Here is a 19,285-nt window from a genome sequence, read left to right on the forward strand (position 1 = left end):
CTGCTTTGGTAGGATGTTCGCATCTGACCCCTGATCCAAAATAACCCGATCCATTTCATATTCTCCCATCTGTGTGGTTAGTCTCATTTCTCGTCTTGTCCTTGTTTTATGCTTACTAATCTTTCGTACCACATGTGGTTCACTTGGGGTGTTTCTGACCCATCTATTTATAAGCTCTTGTAATCCCTTCACAGCCTTGCTATCACGCAACAACTTCATCCAGGTTTCTAGAAAGGTCGTAAGCATAGAAGGGTCTATCTCCTAATCAATCTTAACCTTGCTCCTGAGGTGGAGGCCTCAATGAAGCTCTTCTTTGCTTCCATGAACGTTTTGCGTGCATGCACCAAATTAAATTCATCCTCCTTCGTCGGAGCTTTGCGAACTCAGGCATTATCTTTGGGTTGTTTTCCCTTATCATCCCTTGTTGCAATTCCACTTTGTAGCACTATATTCACATTTGAATCCTCTTCGCACAGCTTAGACCTCATCATCTACAGGTTTTGAGTCGGTTGCGATGCTAGCGCCCCTTTGTCGCATATCCTGGCTATTAGCATAGGAGAGTCCTCCGTTTCATGATCAAACAAAGTGCAATATTGGCACAACAGACACATAGGGTTAGTGCAATCTTAGGCATAGTGTCTTGGTCCTCCGAAATTGTAGCAAATTAACTATCCGTGACCTCTATTAGGTCATCCTCTGCCTCAGCCTCGTTCATGCCCCTGAAAGCCTGTTCGCGCCATTCTGCGCTTTGGTTAGGGGGCCACATTTCTTCTTGAACCCTATAGGCGAGTGTTCTGTCCATCATCAATTCATAGCTTCTGCAGTTGTGCTCATCTTGCCCTACCAACCTATAGAAGTTGCAGAACAGTTGTTGTGGTGTTTTTACAAACTTTTGTAGCAAATGATAGTTATTCGTTGTATGTTTTCCTGCTACCTGACATATAGCACACCACAACACAGGCCCCACACTAGGTCCTACTTAGGCCTCTAGCCTCAAACACATCAATTCTCCTCCTGCAATATAGTTCACAAAGACTGGGCAATGGTCTTTTTCATGCCCCTAACCTTTACATTATAGGCACCATACCTCTTCATGCACCTCCGGTTGAATTGTTCTATCCTGCTTCCGGCTTTGCATTTCAAGGCAGAGATTTTGCAACTGCGCATGGATCTGCTAAACCCCCAGATTCAGATCTTGCATCATTGTGTCATGCAGTCTTATTTCATTCTCCAAGGCCTCTGTCTGAGTTGTTATCTTTTGTTTTGATAGCGAAACCCTTAGGTGTGGCAGGAGCGAAGCCACAAAACACTCACAGTGTTGTCCATCTGTTAAGTTCATATTAGCTCTGCGGATTTTACACTTCAACCTTTGATCCAATTCCCAAGGTGTCTCACCTGGTTTCATTGCGATTTCCTTGAACCCCACAATCGACTGTGCCTCATATTTAGGCCTACTAAATTCCTTATTTAGTGTTGTCTGAATGTTGGCCACTCCAGCGTTTGGGTTATCATTAGAGTACTTGATGTACTATGTTAGTGAGCGATCCTACAAAGCACTAACCAAGGTTGCCTTCTTCATGTGATCATTTGTAACACCTTGAGCTTCCCATACAACTTTCACAATGAACCAAAACTGGTATGAGTCCTCATTTCCCAAGCCTTTAAACAAAGGCAGCTTCACTGAATTTTCCATGTTGAACTGTGGTGGAGGTGGCGGTGGTATGGGTGAAGTCGCAGGTGATGGTGGTGAAGTCGAAGGTGGTGTGGGTGGAGGTGGAAGTCGTGGGAATCCTTGTCTTATCAACTGAATTTCACTTTGCGGAGAAGCCTACGCTACTCCCTCTTCATCACCTAATGGAGGTGAAACCAATGGACTATATGTTGGCATTATGATTCTAGTATGGCTCTATGTTACAGATGTTGTACTTGATGGCAACACCTGATCAGGCTCTCAAAATGTTGGAAATTAAGAAGTACGCAGGAGAACAGTTCAAAAGGTGCGTACCCGCAGGTACGCCGTGAAGGGATTGCGGCTGCACACGCAGGTCACCCGTTCAGAAGGTGCGTACTCCCAGTTCACTTACTTCAAGGCAGAGAAGCGCGTTCACATGGGGTTTCCTATGTTTGGCCCGTGGTATTTAGCCCGCCGTTCTTGATTCTATGGTTTTGGCCCGTGGTATTGTTTTATATTATTATTATTATTGATCCCCATGTTTTTGGGCCCCTTGTATTGGTTATCTATGGTATTGATCCATGATTTTAGGAAGAGCTTGCCTATATAAAGCAAAGGAGATCACATGGCTAAGCATCTTTTGCAAATTGAATATCTGAAGATCTGAAATATTGGGTTATTGTTTTAAAAGCTTGATCTATATAAAAGTGAAGTTGAAAACGCATCTATGAAGGGTGATCTCTCGAGCGCATGATCAGATCTGGGCATCTGACGATCTGTAGCACACTGGTGGACTGCCAATTCGGCCCTAACCAGAGCTACGCAGGTGATTAACAGTGCAAGTGTGTGGGTACGCAGAGCAGAAGAAGGCGCAGTGCGTTGATACGCAGCGTGACAGAGGTTTAGGTGCATGGGCACAGGGAATGTACGCGGTGCTTCAGAAGCCGCAGGTGCGTGGGTACGCGGTGCGATAGCATCTGTGGGTGCGTGGCTGCAGTAGCATTACACTGCGCGATAACATATGTGGGTACGTGGCTGTAGTAGCAGTACGCGGTGCGATAGTATCTGTGGGTGCATGCCTACAGTAACAGTATGCAGCATGATTGAAGAAACAGTGCCTGAGTACGCGGTTCGGTAGAAGGGTCTCTGCGGGTATACGCAGGGGAGCAGAAGGTGAAGTGCATACGCTCGCAGGCCAGAGAGAGAAAAACTGCGTATCTGTCTTAAGATCTTTTGTTGGCTGACTTTTCTCTATTAATAAGGTGTTCTGGATTTAGTTTACTGTTATTGTTGATCTGGTTACTACAGTTGGCTGGGTGATTTACTTGTACTTGATGATCTCTTGATGATTATGGATCTAGTTTGAAAATTTATGAAAAGTGATCCTTGAAAGAAAAGAAGTAGGGGGTTGTAGCTCCCTTCCAGGAGAGACTGGAAAACGAGAGAGAGTTGTAGCTCTCTGCAGGTTGCAGCCTGCGTACTGGTAAAGGACTGCACCAGTACAAAACCATTGTAAAAGGAGTTTCTAATTTGAAAGAAGATAGAGACATATTGCAGCAGGTGGTTTTCACCCACATTGGGTTTCCACCTTACATCTGGTGTTCTTTGGTGTGACTATCTGTTTTCTTTGTTCATGCTCATTATTTTATGGTACTGACATGCAAAAATAATTCAAAATATAAATAAGGAAGATTTATTAAAAGAACTTGATAATACTGATTCACCCCCCCCTCTCAGTATTATTTCCAACAATTGGTATCAGAGCAGGTCCTTCAGAGAAGCTTGATCGCTTGGAGGAAGATCATTCATCATGAGCAACTACGAGAGGGAAGCATCAATCAAGCCACCAATCTTTGATGGGACAAACTTCAATTATTGGAATGTAAGAGTTACTGCCTATCTTCAATCTCTTGGTACATAAGTTTGGGATATCATAGATACAGGCTACACTTTTCCTTCAGCTACTCCTATAGATTCGGCTGAGAAGAAGAAATATGAAACAAATGCTAAAGTAGTCAATACTCTGCTAGGATGCTTATCTCAAACAAAATTCGTAAAGGTTATGCAATATAAATCCGCAAAGGAAATATGGGACAAGATTGTCTTGAGCTATGAAGGAGATGAACAGGTAAAGCGTGCTAAACTTCAAACCCTCAGGATTCAGTATGAGAATCTCAGAATGTATAATGATGAAAGTGTGGCTAACTATTTTCTTCGGGTAGATGAGATTGTTAATTGCATGAAAAACTTGGGTGAAGAAATAAAAGAGGCTATTGTGGTTGAAAAAGTTCTAAGATCATTGTCCCCCAAGTTTGAATCTAAAGTGTCTGCAATAGAAGAAAAGGAAAATCTACGAATTCTTACTATGTCTCAGCTACACGGAATTTTAACTGCTTATGAAATGAGAAAGGGAGGTCCTTCAGACAGAAGAGAAGCTACTTTCAAGGCTTCAGGCAAAGGAGATTATTATGAAGCAAGTCATGTGCCAGAAGAAGGAGAAGAAGAATCAAATTTTGTCAGAAATCTTCAAAGGGGTTCTGGAAGGTTCAGAGGTAAGTTACCTTTTAAATGCTTTGCTTGTGGAAGAGTAGGTCATTATGCTGCGAAATGTCCTTATAAGGATAAGGGAAAGGAACCTGCTAGATGGAACAAGAAACAATCTAGATGGAACAAGAAACAGATTGCAAATAAGAAAAGCTACTACACGCATGAAGATAGTGATGGTCTATCAAATAGTGATGAAGATGAACGAGGTAATGACTATAAACTTTTAATGGCATTTGAAGATGATGATTACATGGATGCTATAGATGTGGATAGCTTTTATGAAGAAATTTCTAGACTCAAGACATGTATAGAAGAAAAGAATAGGATCATTGATACTCTACAACTTCAAATTGATGAAAAGGAAAAATATCTTGAAAAGTTAGAAGGCGAAATTGCTGGTCTTAGAAAAGAGATTGAGAAAACAAAGGCTATTAATATTAAGTTTGTCAAAGGATCTGAAACTCTGGATGAGATCATCAATGTACAGCGTTCTCCTCTAAACAAGACAGGTCTGGGCTATAATGGAGAAACTTCTCAAGCATCCACCTCAAAAAGTTATCTTGATGCAGCAAGAAGAAATGAGCAAAGGCACAGTGGAGATCACTAGGTAAAGCAGGGACCAATTACAAACAAAGAATATCAGGCAAATCAGGGGCAATCCGTCTTAAGGATGAACAAAAGCTACAACCAGCCACAAGTAAAATCCTCTCAATTTGCTTCAAGAATGAATGACAATAGAAATTACAATCGTTTGGCCGGAAGATTGGATAACCGCAGAAGTTTCTTCAATGGAAAATGCTTTTCTTGCCATAACTTTGGTCACAAAGCAGCTCAATGTGTTTCATATAAAACGATCATGACTAGAGAAGCTCAAAAATAAAGAAGTATGACCGGGATTACAAAAAGGACCTATAACAACTTTTCGGTTCTTGAAAATGAAGTTGAATGTTCTATTTGCAATAACTTTGGTCATGAAGATTCTGAATGCAGGAGCAGGTTTCAGCAGACAAAGGAACAAGCCTCAAGCACCAAAACATGGAGAATAAAGGAACCACAAACAGAAAGATGTGGAATAGCATTTTATGCAGAGGGACAGGAAAATCAATGGTACATTGACAGTGGACGTTCGAAGCATATGACAGGTGATAAAGAAAAACTTGAATCATATTCTGCTCTAGAAAAGGGAAAGAAAGTTTCTTTTGGAAATGATACTCCTGCAACTATAAAAGGAAAAGGCACTGCTCAGTTAAAAGAAAAGGTCAAAGCTGGAAATGTTTTGTATGTTGATGGATTGAAGAATAATCTTCTGAGTGTCAGCCAGATGTGTGATCAAGGAACCGAGGTGGTATTTAGAACAAATGGATGTTTTGTTCGTGATCTTGATACAGGTAAAACAGTGATCAAAGGTAAAAGAACTCCAAATAATCTATACATATTTGAAGAGGGACAACAACAATGCTATCTAAGCAAGGATGATGAACACTGGTTATGGCACCAGAGGTTGGGGCATCTAAGCTTTTCACAAATAAGGAAAGCATGCAAATATCAGGCAGTTCGCGGTCTTCCAGATATCAAAATTCTAGACAACACCATATGAAAATCATGTCAGTTTGGAAAGCAAACCAGAACTAACTTTCCAGAGAAGGAAGGATCAGCTAGCATGCCTCTTGAGCTTGTACATACAGATGTATGTGGGCCATTCAGGAAAAGGACACCCCGAGGAGAAGAATACTTGATATTATTCATTGACAATTTCTCCAGATTTGTCTGGTTAGGACTTATGAAGCACAAAGATGAAGCATTCGAAAAATTCAAATCCTTTAAAGCCTTGGTTGAAAATGAATCAGGATACAAAATTAAGTGCCTCAGATCCGACAGAGGTGGGGAGTTTACCTCAAATGAATTTTTCGATTTCTGTGAAGAACATGGGATAAGAAGAGAATTCTCTATAGCTAGAACTCCTCAGCAAAATGGAGTAGTGGAAAGAATGAACAGAACAGTCCAACAAATGGCTCGTGCTATGCTTGATGAGTCTGGAACTCCCACAACTTTCTGGGGTGAAGCTGCATATGCTGCGGTGGTTATTCTCAACAAAACAAATGTCCGGGTGAACAGCACTCAAACTCCTCATGAGCTCTGGTATGGTGAGACTCCTTCGGTAAAGCACTTCAAAATCTTTGGAAGCAAATGCTATATTAAGAATACTGATGAGCAACTAGGCAAACTTGAACCTAGAGCAGATGAAGGCATTCTTCTTGGTTATTCTCCACACAGCAAAGCATACAAGTGCTACAATAAAAGACTTGGAAGAATTGTTGACAACATTGATGTAGTGGTTGATGAGAAGGGATACATTCCTAGGCAAGTAAATCATGAAGATATCGAAGAAGAAGAAGACTACCATCAAAGAAAGAATGATGAAGAAAAAGAACATCAAGAAGAACCAGAGGAGCAGATAAGGATAGAAGAGAAGACTCCATCTAGATATGTTTATAAGAATCATCCAGAATCCCAGATTGTGGGGCAAAAAGAAGTAGGTGTACAAACAAGAAGAACAGTTGCAGAAGCTTCAAGCTATTTGGCATTACTCTCTTCCACTGAACCACAAAATGTGAAAGAGGCATGCAAAGATGAATGTTGGGTGAAAGCAATGGATGAAGAAATTGAGTAGATCGAAAAGAACAACACTTGGGAGCTGGTTCCTCGACCAAAGGATAAGAATGTTATAGGGACAAAATGGGTCTTCAAAAATAAATTGAATGAAAATGGAGAAGTAATTAGAAACAAGGCCAGACTTGTTTGTAAAGGGTATGCGCAGCAAGAAGGAATATATTTTGAAGAAACCTTTGCTCCTGTTGCAAGACTTGAGGCCATCCGAATGTTCCTTGCTCTCTCAAGCTTTCAAAACTTCAAAGTATTTCAAATGGACGTGAAATCAGCCTTTCTGATGGAGACTTGGAAGAAGAAGTATACATTGAGCAGGAAGATGGTTTCATTCTTGGAAATGATCCAAATCTTGTATGCAGATTGAAAAAGGCTCTCTACAGTCTCAAACAAGCTCCAAGGGCTTGGTACTATCATTTGGACAAATATATTCATCAATAAGGTTTTTCAAAAGGATCAACAGACAACAATCTTTATATAAAAGTTGAAAATGATAAATTGCTAATACTTGTTGTGTATGTAGATGACATTATCTTTGGTAGCAATGAAGAAGCTATGAGTCAAAGCTTTGCCTTGGTGATGCAGAAAGAATTTGAAATGTCCTTGCTGGGAGAACTGACATATTTTCTTGGTTTGAAAATCCAACAAAAGGAAGGAGGGATCTTTCTGTCTCAAACCAAGTATCTCAAGCAGATTTTGAAGAAATATGGCATGGAAGATGCAAAACCAGTATGTACACCCATGGTCACAGGATGTAGCCTCAGTGAAAATGATGAATCAACAACAGTGCATCAACCAACCTACAGATCTATGATTGGAAGCCTACTTTATTTGACAGGTACCCGACCAGATATCATGCATGCAGTGGGAATAGTTGGAAGATTTCAAGCAAATCCGAAGGAAACTCATCTTCAGGTAGTGAAGAGAATCTTTAAATATCTTCAAGGGACTCAAAATTATGGCTTATGGTATCCTAGAGATACAGATCTCACACTTCATGCTTATACAGATGCAGATTGGGCAGGAAGTGTGGATGACAGGAAGAGCACAAGTGGTGGTGCGTTCTTTATGGGTTCCAGATTAGTATCTTGGTTCATCAAGAAACATAGTTCGATTGCTTTGTCTACAACTGAAGCAGAATATGTTGCTACTGCATCTTGCTGCACTCAACTCCTTTGGATGATGCAGACCTTGCAGGACTTTCAAATCACTTGTACACCACCTATCTCCATCTTATGTGATAACACAAGTGCAATCAGCATTTCAAAGAACCCAGTCATGCATTCAAAGACCAAGCACATAACGATCAAGTATCATTTTCTCCGGGAACAAGTACTAGAACAAAAGATCAAGTTGGAGTATGTTCCTTCTAAGGAACAAGTTGCTGATATACTCACCAAACCATTGCCCAGGGAGACCTTTGAATACCTCAGGCAAAAGCTGGGGGTTGTTGATGCATCATCTTGTTGAATCTCTTATGATGGTTGGTTGTACGCAAGGTTCATCTGGGGTATATGCGTACACTTGCTGGGTTGCGGATTGGTTGAAGATCGAATGGCATAGGTTCAGGGGGAGCATATAATGCATTGTTGGCATTATGGAGGAAGTCCATCATGGATGCTGGTCTGAATATTGTTGCAATATGTCTCTATCTCTTTCATGTTCATTTATGGTGTTTTGGTGGCGTATGGTTCTCATTTGCAGATCTGGTTTATAGTCAGGGGGAGAATGTTCTTAGGGGGAGCATAACCCTTTGCCCTTGATGTCAAAGGGGGAGAATGACGTTGAAGGTTTTGAGGTTGCCATCAAGTCCAAAGGGGGAGATTGTTGGCATTATGATTCTGGTATGGCTCTATGTTACAGATGTTGTACTTGATGGCAACACCTGATCAGGCTCTCAAAATGTTGGAAATTAAGAAGTACGCAGGAGAACAGTTCAAAAGGTGCGTACCCACAGGTACGCCGTGAAGGGACTGCGGCCGCACACGCAGGTCACCCGTTCAGAAGGTGCGTACCCCCAGTTCACTTACTTCAAGGCAGAGAAGCGCGTTCACGTGGGGTTTCCTATGTTTGGCCCGTGGTATTTAGCCCGCCGTTCTTGATTCTATGGTTTTGGCCCATGGTATTGTTTTATATTATTATTATTATTGAGCCCCATGTTTTTGGGCCCCTTGTATTGGTTATCTATGGTATTGATCCATGATTTTAGGAAGAGCTTGCCTATATAAAGCAAAGGAGATCACTTGGCTAAGCATCTTTTGCAAATTGAATATCTGAAGATCTGAAATATTGGGTTATTATTTTAAAAGCTTGATCCATATAAAAGTGAAGTTGAAAGCGAATCTATGAAGGGTGATCTCTCGAGCGCATGATCAGATCTGGGCATCTGACGATCTGTAGCACACTGGTGGATTGCCAATTCGGCCCTAACCAGAGGTACGCAGGTGATTAACAGTGCAAGTGCGTGGGTACGCAGAGCAGAAGAAGGAGAAGTGCGTGGGTACGCAGAGCAGAAGAAGGCGCAGTGCGTGGATACGCAGCGTGACAGAGGTTCAGGTGCGTGGGCACAGGGAATGTACGCGGCGCTTCAGAAGCCACAGGTGTGTGGGTACGCGGCGCGATAGCATCTGTGGGTGCATGGCTGTAGTAGCAGTACGCGGCGTGATAGCATCTGTGGGTGCGTGGCTGCAGTAGCAGTACGCGGTGCGATAGTATCTGTGGATGCGTGCCTACAGTAACAGTACACAGCGTGATTGAATAAACAGTGCGTGAGTACGCGGTTCAGCAGAAGGGTCTCTGCGGGTATACGCAGGGGAGCAGAAGGTGAAGTGCGTACGCTCGCAGGCCAGAGAGAGAAAAACTGCGTATCTATCTTAAGATCTTTTGTTGGCTGACTTTTCTCTGTTGATAAGGTGTTCTGGGTTTAGTTTACTGTTATTGTTGATCTGGTTACTATAGTTGACTAGGTGATTTACTTGTACTTGATGATCTCTTGATGATTATGGATCTAGTTTGAAAATTTATGAAAAGTGATCCTTGAAAGAAAAGAAGTAGGGGGTTGTAGCTCCCTTCCAGGAGAGACTGGAAAACGAGAGAGTTTTAGCTCTCTGCAGGTTGCAGCCTGCGTACTGGTAAAGGACTGCACCAGTACAAAACCATTGTAAAAGGAGTTTCTAATTTGAAAGAAGATAGAGACATATTGCAACAGGTGGTTTTCACGCACATTGGGTTTCCACCTTACATCTGGTGTTCTTTGGTGTGACTATCTGTTTTCTTTGTTCATGCTCATTATTTTATGGTACTGACATGCAAAAATAATTCAAAGTATAAATAAGGAAGATTTATTAAAAGAACTTGATAATACTGACTCACCCCCCCTCTCAGTATTATTTCCAACACTATATTCAGGACCCTTCCTTCCTTCATTCCTATATGTCTTCCCACTTCACGTAGCTCTGAAAATCAAGGTAGCTGCATAACCCATTTTTCACACAATAACATCTTAATCCAGGTGTTCAAAGACTTCAAGTACTTACCTCATGAACCTTTGAAAAAGTGTCGCTCCACCTCGCTGTAACTAACTAAGGTATCGACTAAAATTTCAGTCACAAATCCTCCTATGATGCGATTGAGCCAATGATCGACGATGCGGATGACCTTATCCTCAGAGGCTTCTAGTCTCTATACTAACTCCTGAGTCTAGATAATAGGACTGTCAAGTCTCGACTTTGCTAGCTTTGCGATCCCCTCGTATAACTCAATCGGAAAGGAATAGAAAAAGATCTTTGAATTTATGTATATATGTACATGTCCAGCCAACGTTCCTTTGTAAGTCATGGACTTTTGTTCTACTGCGCTGCGAATTCGTGGATATTCTTGTCCAACCAATCTTTAATCCCTTTCTTAGTTGGATTCCAGTGATACGACATCACACATCTCTTATGCAGATTCTGTTCCTGGCAATAAAACCATTTGTTGGCTCCGTGGGGCCTAACCCAGGTTCAACGTTAGTTAGCCAAACAAATCCCTACACTACTAACCCTTTCAGCATCATTCCACGAAGTGCGGACTGAAGTCTCACCCAAAGCAGTATGGGGGGATGCTAGAACCAAGTTTCCGCACCCTGAGATGGTCGTGATGTTAGATTATTCCCTTTGCTCCTGCTTTCACGCAGGTCACTAAGCTCTCAGGCTCTGTCAGTCTAGCCGTTTACTATGCACTTCAGTACCTCTATGAAAGAGTACGATTGACCTTTGTGCAGCCCTAACATGTGGTCCAAGTACTTTCGCGCTGCTGTGACAACAAACTATTATAGGTTCCCAAGTTATTTTAAGTGATTTACTTATCGTACTAAACAATCATAGTTAGCACCGCGTAAACTGAGATTCTCACTTGCATTCAAATAAACAACATAATTACATAAATTCACGCATAACATAAGCATTATAAATGAAATCCATATATAATATGACAAGATGCATTAACAGGAAGTAAATACACAAGAATTGTGGAATACTTCTCTTTATTGATATCTTCAAATTATTACAGAGTCTATTCGCCCTACGTAGATAGTTGTAGGGTTCTGTGTAGTCAGTTGTGGACTTCTACCCTAAGCCTCTGCACACTCATCTACAGAACCTCTACCTATGCTAAGACCTGAAATTTAGACTTCTCTACCAAGACTCCAAGCCTTGTCTTTTACCCCCAAAAACGTATGACTACTTAGAGCTTACTTAATTAGCTCTTTTTATACAATCCAATGGTCCGCGGACCATGGGTAGATCTTTACAACCGACTTTAACTTTACAAAATAAGGGCAGGTAACCATTTATGAGTCATGACACCTTCATGCTCTGCGACCACAAAATGCAGAGACTTTAAAACTTTATTACAAAACTTGACCCAAAACCTGGGCTTTTAGCTCCAAAATTGTCCTTGGGGGATCCCGTTCCCAACAGATGGTGTCTCTTTACTCAAGAAAATCTCTTCACATCTGATCCTGCTTTTGACTATCAGGGTCTTTGCTTGGATTAATTTTATATGCTTTGTTTACTTTTCTTTGGTTTGTTGCTGCCAGCTCTTTACCTTTACTTTGATTTCCTTGAGGATTTATTTTTGGTTGAGTATCCTTCTGCTGTGATGTTCTTTTCTGAATTGGAGTGATTGGGACATCTCTATTTCTCAAGGAATATTGCTTCTACTGAGAGCTGAGTGCATTCAAGCATCCTCTTTGATAATCATCAGATTGAGCTTCCAATGCATTGGCATTTGTCAATATGTAGTCTTCGTCCTTAGGATCCTCCATCTCCTCGACATACTTCTCATTTTTAGTCAAGAAAATGGGATGGTAATCTTCCCTAAAGAAGTGATTTTCCTCGACAATCAAGTATATTTCATCATCAAATTCTCCTTGAGCATAATTCTGCTGCAAGGGTGTTCGAATTGGCTGCTGAGATGTCGATGCTTCAGAAGCTTTCTTCTTTCTTTGTTTTATCCTGTACTGAGGTTGCTCCTGATTTCGAAAGTTAGGATTATTAACTTGTGGCTCCTAAGATCTATCTAAATTTATCATCCGATCAACCATTCTCTCCATGGATCTAATCAATGCATCTATTTTGAGGTTGGTGGAAGAAGAAGGTTCTTCTTTTCCAGTTTCTCATGTTTCAACTCAAACTTTTTAATCATCAAGTTTGCTTCCACACTTATTGCATTATTCTGCATTTCTTCTAGAGTTGGAGGATCTCTTTCCCTTAGTTGATAAGCCATCTCCGGATCAAAGTCATCTGGGTAATGTTGAAGTACCAAATCAGGTGGAGGTTTTGTTATAGACATTTTTGTGCCTTACAACTATAAGCATGAAATGTCCATAATCTAAGGGATCCAAAGCCCCGAAACATGTTGTTCCTACCCCTAGAGGAACAAGGCTAACAAACCACAGCAATTCACAGAAGTTCTCCACCAGAAACTGCTCAAAAACAAGTCAATTCAGGATCAATTCAGAGGCTTCACTAGCTGTCTGCGCTGAAATGCAAAGTCTGCACTGGCTACCTGCACTGCAACGCAGGTAGAAGCACTACCAGGGTGCGCTGAACGAGAATTGACAAATGGAAAGTTCATTCAACAATGTGTCAAGACCCTGGAAGCTTCCAGAATCTTCCTCAATGACACCTGCCTCAGTGAATTCGACTAGTGTTGAGTAAGAGGTTCCCAATCTCCAAGTGGAAGCAAGAACCTCCAAGTGGAAGTAAGAACTGACAGAGGGAGAGGACACTAGTCAGATCTCAAGCTGACTCATCCTCTCTCCAAACATCTATATATGGATCTCTCCTCCATGAGATCTAGAAGGCTGGAATTTTGTGATTGCAAAGAATTGTTGTTGGTTTGAGATTGGAATCATTGGGTGCTTAATGCATGCTTTGAGGGAAGGTGAAGATAGGAATTTCATTTGCTGGGAAGGAGATGCTGGATTGGAGCCCTCTGGGTTGTATCTCTTCCTGAACCTTGTTATTCATCAATAAATCTATCTTGGTTTCTCCTATATACTGGTGTATCTTTGTTGTATGATTGCATTAGTATGTTTAGTTTATTTCTAATCCTGAACTAGTTATGAATATGAATCTTTGTCTTTGTGTAGTGTTCTCTTCTTGTGATCTTGCAGAAACCTCTTGAAGCTGGGCGAGCGAGAAGACAAGTAGCTGGGAACTCCCAGAGAGAAGAGAAACAGGATCGAGGGACAAACGGAAGACACCGATTAGTCCATCCATCTCTCTTCATTCTTAATTCATAAAGGAAGAATACTAGAATAGTTGTTTCTGTTTGTTGCTAAGGCACTGTCACACCTTAGGTGGATAGGATCGTCCTGCATAGGCATTTTTCCATACAACAAATTGGCGACTCCACTGGGGACATCTGTTTAGTCATTTTATTTGTGTCTCTATCATTGTTTGTTTCATAGACTCAACAGCAACAATCGAACTGCATCTGCTATTCTCAGATGCAAAGTAGACAGCTGCTGCTTTGATCCAATCATTGGATTTGTCTATGATCTGAACAATGGACTCACAAATGATTTGATGATCCTTTGTGATAGATCTTAGTCCTCCCTCAAAGCATCCCTTTGATTGTACCTTGCTTTTTGCTTTTATTTGGCCTGAAACCGTAGATTAATCAGCAAACTGTGACCCAGAACCCAGTGAGGAACTCTCGTTTCTCCTTCAGCGCAGACCCTGTGAAGAGGTTCTGCATTTCAATGCAGGTCCCGTGAAGGCTACCTGCGCTGAATGTCAAAACCACTGTGTTGAGGGTGCGTTGATCCAGTTGGGTCTTGTGTAGCTCGGGTTCTCTGCTCTGTTTTGCCCTGTTTTGATCTCTAATTTTTGCAGCCTGTAACCAGCATAGGTACCTGTCTGATAACTCCTTTTCTCTGCTTAAATTACGCCTCCTTTTGTACAAAAATATTGTGAGTGTTTTTATATGTTTGTGGCGTCATTTACAGTTTTCCTTTGCAAGAGTGAAATAGTCATCCTATAGCCCTTGATTCAGATCTGTTGATTGTGATCTTAGGAGAGAGTTCATTGGCTGTTGATAGATTGATTATACATTCATTTTTGCTTTTGGTTTGAGTTTGTATCTTTTAAGTGTCGAAACAAGTGTTCATTTCAAAATTCGTAAAGTGTTGTATTCTCTTCTACCCTTTCTGGTTTCGAAAAAGTAAACTTGTTTGTATTTGTCATTTAAAAGCAAATTCAAAGTTGTACAAAAAGCTTTCTTTTTAGGCATCAACACTAAGAAAGCAGAAAACAAACACCTGCATTGTGCATTTGCATCTTGATAGTTTGGATGCTTGATTTAGGGAAACTGGATTAGAGTGTGTTGATTGCTCTTTGAGAAAAGATGGTGTCTTTCTTTTCCCTTTGTAGCTAGGATTTTCATGGTTGAAAAGATATAAAAAGCTTGCTTATCATCTTTAGACTGCATTTAGGAATTGTATCATACATCTTGTGGTGAACCTCAAAAGGCAAACTTCTAAAAAGATCAACCTAAAATAAATTGAATGAACTTAACAACGCTTTGCAACATAACGCACAACATAGAGGTCTAGGCTAGAGACGTGTTCCGGCGTCGTAAAGCCTGGTGACTATCGATCTCACTGATGGTGGGTGATTCCTCCTGAGGGACGATAGCGCCAGTACGGATTGTGCTCCCACGTACCGTCATGTATATATTAGGAGACCCCTATAGGCATAAAACCTTTATCCTTAGGAAGTCGTGTCGGCCGCCCTACTGATCACAATGCACTGAACACAGCATTCAGGAAGATTGACCGCCCGTACCTTAAAAAGTATTCTACGGTTTTGCGAAAAGTTTGGCACACCCTCTACCTAGAACTCCAGAGCAGTTCCTTTTGGCCTTTTTCAGACTCTATAATAGAAAAAGTCCATCCGAGCATTTGTCACTTCGGGCTCGTTAAAACATCGAAGGAGACTAGAGTCATCGTTTGCTTTTTCTCGACTCTTTAAAATTGAAAAAGCAGGTTGTGTCTAAGCGTCGTTAAAATTTATTTTAAACGGAATAATCATCACCATTCCCTCGTTGATCTTCGAAGTTAGTCTCTTTTCATCGTAAGTTCTTGTAGAATCGCTAGAAAACCTTTTGGATAGACTAGATATGTCTGAACAACCGTCGACATCCAGGACTGTGTCATCCGACACAGCAGCGGCAGAGCCTCCTGCTGCTACCCCAATGATGTTCGATGGTATACCATCTGTCCCGGTAAGTTATCAACAACAAGCCGGAGTCCCATCAGGGACTGCTTCGACGACATGGTTAGTTCCTATTTCTTCATCCGGATTATCATCTGGTATTTCTTATGTTGAAACTCAACAAATTGATCCAATGTGTCTTCAAAGGCCAATCCGCCCTTTAAGTACTGGATTGCCACCATATGGAGGGCAGTATGCCTTTTCATTGTTCCCTCCTGGAGAACAACCATATGGGAGTTTACAACAAAGTTCAGGTCAAACTGGAATTACATCCAGCGGTTGGGTACCAATACTACCTCAGCAACCAAGGGTTGTATATTCAATGCAACCAGTCCACCCTGTGTCGAATATTCCCACTATACCTGCTATGGTTACTGCGTCGCAAGTACAAGCGCTACCTGTTGTATGTCAACCCCAACAGCCTCAGGTTGCAATACAACAGCCTCTTGTCTCAACGACTCAATCACAACCTCAGGTTAGTGCCTCCTTATCTGGAGCGACTCAGGATCAAACAAGTACTGTGACTCCTCATCTTGGTCAATCATCCAGTATTGGTCAACAGCAAATGGTTCAACAACCAGAGCTGGTTCAAACTCAACAACCCCGATTCCAGCAATCATATCAAGGACCTGAGCAACAAGTCTTTGTAAGTAATGGGCAATCGCATTTCCAAAGCGGTAATCAACAACCATATTATAATGGCTATGCCCATCAACCTTGTCAAAGTTGCTAGCATCAAACACATTATGCTGGTATGCAAAGACCCACTGCTCAGGCGATTCCATCTTATCCTGGGTATGCTTCGCCTAACCTAAATCAACAGTTGCCCTTTGTAGCAACTCTAGAATTACCAGATCTAAACCGGCTGACGAATGATCCAATTGCTTATGCCCCTTGGTGGCCAACGATTCCGCATAAACTTCCATCAGATATTCCTAAATTTAATGGAAATCCAGGTGAAGATCCATCGAATCATGTGATGACATTTCATCTGTGGTGTTCATCAAACACCCTAAACGATGATTCGATTAGGCTTCGCCTTTTTCAGAGGACGTTAACTGGTCCAGCAGCAAAATGGTATATTGAATTGCCTAGAGCTTCGTTCAACAACTTCATTACCTTAGCCACGACTTTCTTAACCCATTTTCAATTACCGATAAGGTATGAAACGGGAACGGAACTCCTAACCAACTTCAAACAGACAACGGCCACTCACATATCTGATCATATGCATGAGTGGCGACGTCATCGTAGGATGGTAAAAACGTATGTTCCCGATCAGCTATTAGCTGAATGGTTTATCAAATCCTTACTTCCTACAATCACGGAAGATGTGGCAAAGGGGGGAGTCGTAACGGAAGAGCAAGTCATCACTCGTGCGCAATATCTGGACTTGGTCTATACTCAGTCTGGCATGCTCTATGACAAAATACCTGATGCCCCTAGACCGGAATTCTCAATTCCTCCTCCTCCTAAATCAAACAATGACTCTCATGCCATCGATGGCGTGATTGGCACGGCAGACACGAAATCGACAAAGGCTACCTCTAAAAGGGTCCGTAAGATTTCCAGTCAAAATGCAAATGAGGAACTTCTTGCCTTGGAAGTAAATGTTGCGTCGACCGACAAGGGCAAACAACTGAAGCAACCAGGGGGCAAGAAGAAAAAGAAAGGGAGAAAAAGGAAACCCCCTGCGGGGTGTCATATATGCGATGAGGATCATTGGACGAGAGATTGTCCACACATAGTTGAAGTTAAGAAACTCTTTAAGAGTTCAAAAACCTCAATAGTATTGACTGATCCGTTTCCAAGCCCGGGTACCAAACTGGTTGCTAATCAAAATGCTTCCCGATCCCAAGTGCTTATGTTGTCTATCTCAAAGCAGCAAAATGATGCTTTGGCAAGGAATAAAGATTACGGGAATCCACAAGTGTCGGATAACAAGGCTAATGAACAACCTAGTAGTTCGACAATAACTTCGACCAAAGTTGTGCCACCCACCATTCCTGAACAAATGATAAAGTCACCAAAGGGAGTAGGGTACAAGTCGACATTAATCCTCGTGCAAAAATAGCACAGAATTATAATATAATAGAGGACCTGGCCCAATCACCGTCTGCTATGCCGACGCTTGAGGTACCGCAAAATTGCCTCTCACAAGAGCAAGCTTTATTATCAGCAATAGGTGAAATTGACCCAATGGACTCCAATCTTGTGGCCTTTGATCATAAAGGATATGACCCTCAGTTACCAGCTCAACTAGCTTTCCTTATTCAAGTGAAAGCCCTCAACAAAACTGTTCATCGAACAATTATTTATGAGGGGGCATCTACGTGTATTATGTCGATGAGTTGCTGGAAGAATTTAGGCTCACCACCCTTGTCGAGATCATCAATGACGTTAAAAGCATTTGATGGACGATCATACACTCCATACAGGATTTTAAGTAACTTGCAAGTTGAACTAGGGGGCAAAACAGTAAGAATTGATGTTGAAGTAATTGATGGAAACCTCGATTACAACATCCTACTGGGAAGGCCCTGGATATATGCCATGGCCGCAGTTGTGTCAACCTACTTCAGGAAGATTGCATTTCCCTCTCAAGGAGGAATTACAGTCGTCGACCAACAAACTTTCCTCCCCGACAGTTCACAAGTTATGGGAAGCATTCCAATGATCCATGGAAGCAATCATTCGCTTCAAAATATTGGAGTAGGTCTCCTAAAAGACCCTGCCTTAATGGGTACTTTTTCCCTACCGCCTGCAAGTAATCTGGCGGAAGTGGCCACAGTGGAAACCTACAATATGAAATCTTCTATATCTAATGGATTCGGAAGATTCCTAAACATTTTGTTAGCATGGATCATCGTCCTAATAGAAATACTGTAAATACAGTGGGCTCCGAGGACGGTTCTAATCTCGTGTCAACCTCGTTAAAAAATGAAACAAGGAGTCATGAGGATAGTTCTTTTACTGTGTCAACCTCATTAAAAAATGAAACAACCCCCTTTCCAAATCTCAAAGGTAAACCTTCATTCCAACCACCAAGTTGAATGCAATGAAGCTTGGGGGGCATGCACCTCGATTTGCGTTGTTATGTTGGGGGCATGCAAACTTATCATCGAGCAGTTTTAGCACACAGTTCATGTTCGTTAAAAAATAAATGCAAGATCCGAGCAGTTTTAGCGCATAGTTCATGCTCGTTAAAAAATAAACATAAGACCGAGCAAATGTTTCCACCCGCGTTTAAGCTCGTTAAAAAATGAACTATCCCGGTAAATAACCACAGTGAATGTAATATCATCAGCCATCAAAGCCTTGGTCGTGTTTGCACCGTCACCTCCACTTTTCCATTGGCCGATCGTTCACCTCCATATGATTGTTTACCCATTTTGAGGAACAGCTGCGAAGAGTGATTTCACTAGCCATCCTTGTGACATTGCCGTGATTGGAAAATTCCAACCCGTACCTGGAATCAGCTGCTAACCTGTTTCATCACTCGTTCCTCAAAAGACAAGTCTTCTTTAAGCTCTTTTCATCTGACTCGTAAAATATGAAAAGATTGCCGAGTTTTGGCCTTCCAGCTCGTTAAAGCGACGGGAAGTGCTATCCCTCCTGTAGATTTTAATCTTTTTGGACC

Source organism: Pinus tabuliformis, chromosome X (assembly GCF_031772625.1).
Source record: "Pinus tabuliformis cultivar Carrire ecotype Pingquan chromosome X, CPIR1, whole genome shotgun sequence".
NCBI lineage: Eukaryota > Viridiplantae > Streptophyta > Pinopsida > Pinales > Pinaceae > Pinus > Pinus tabuliformis.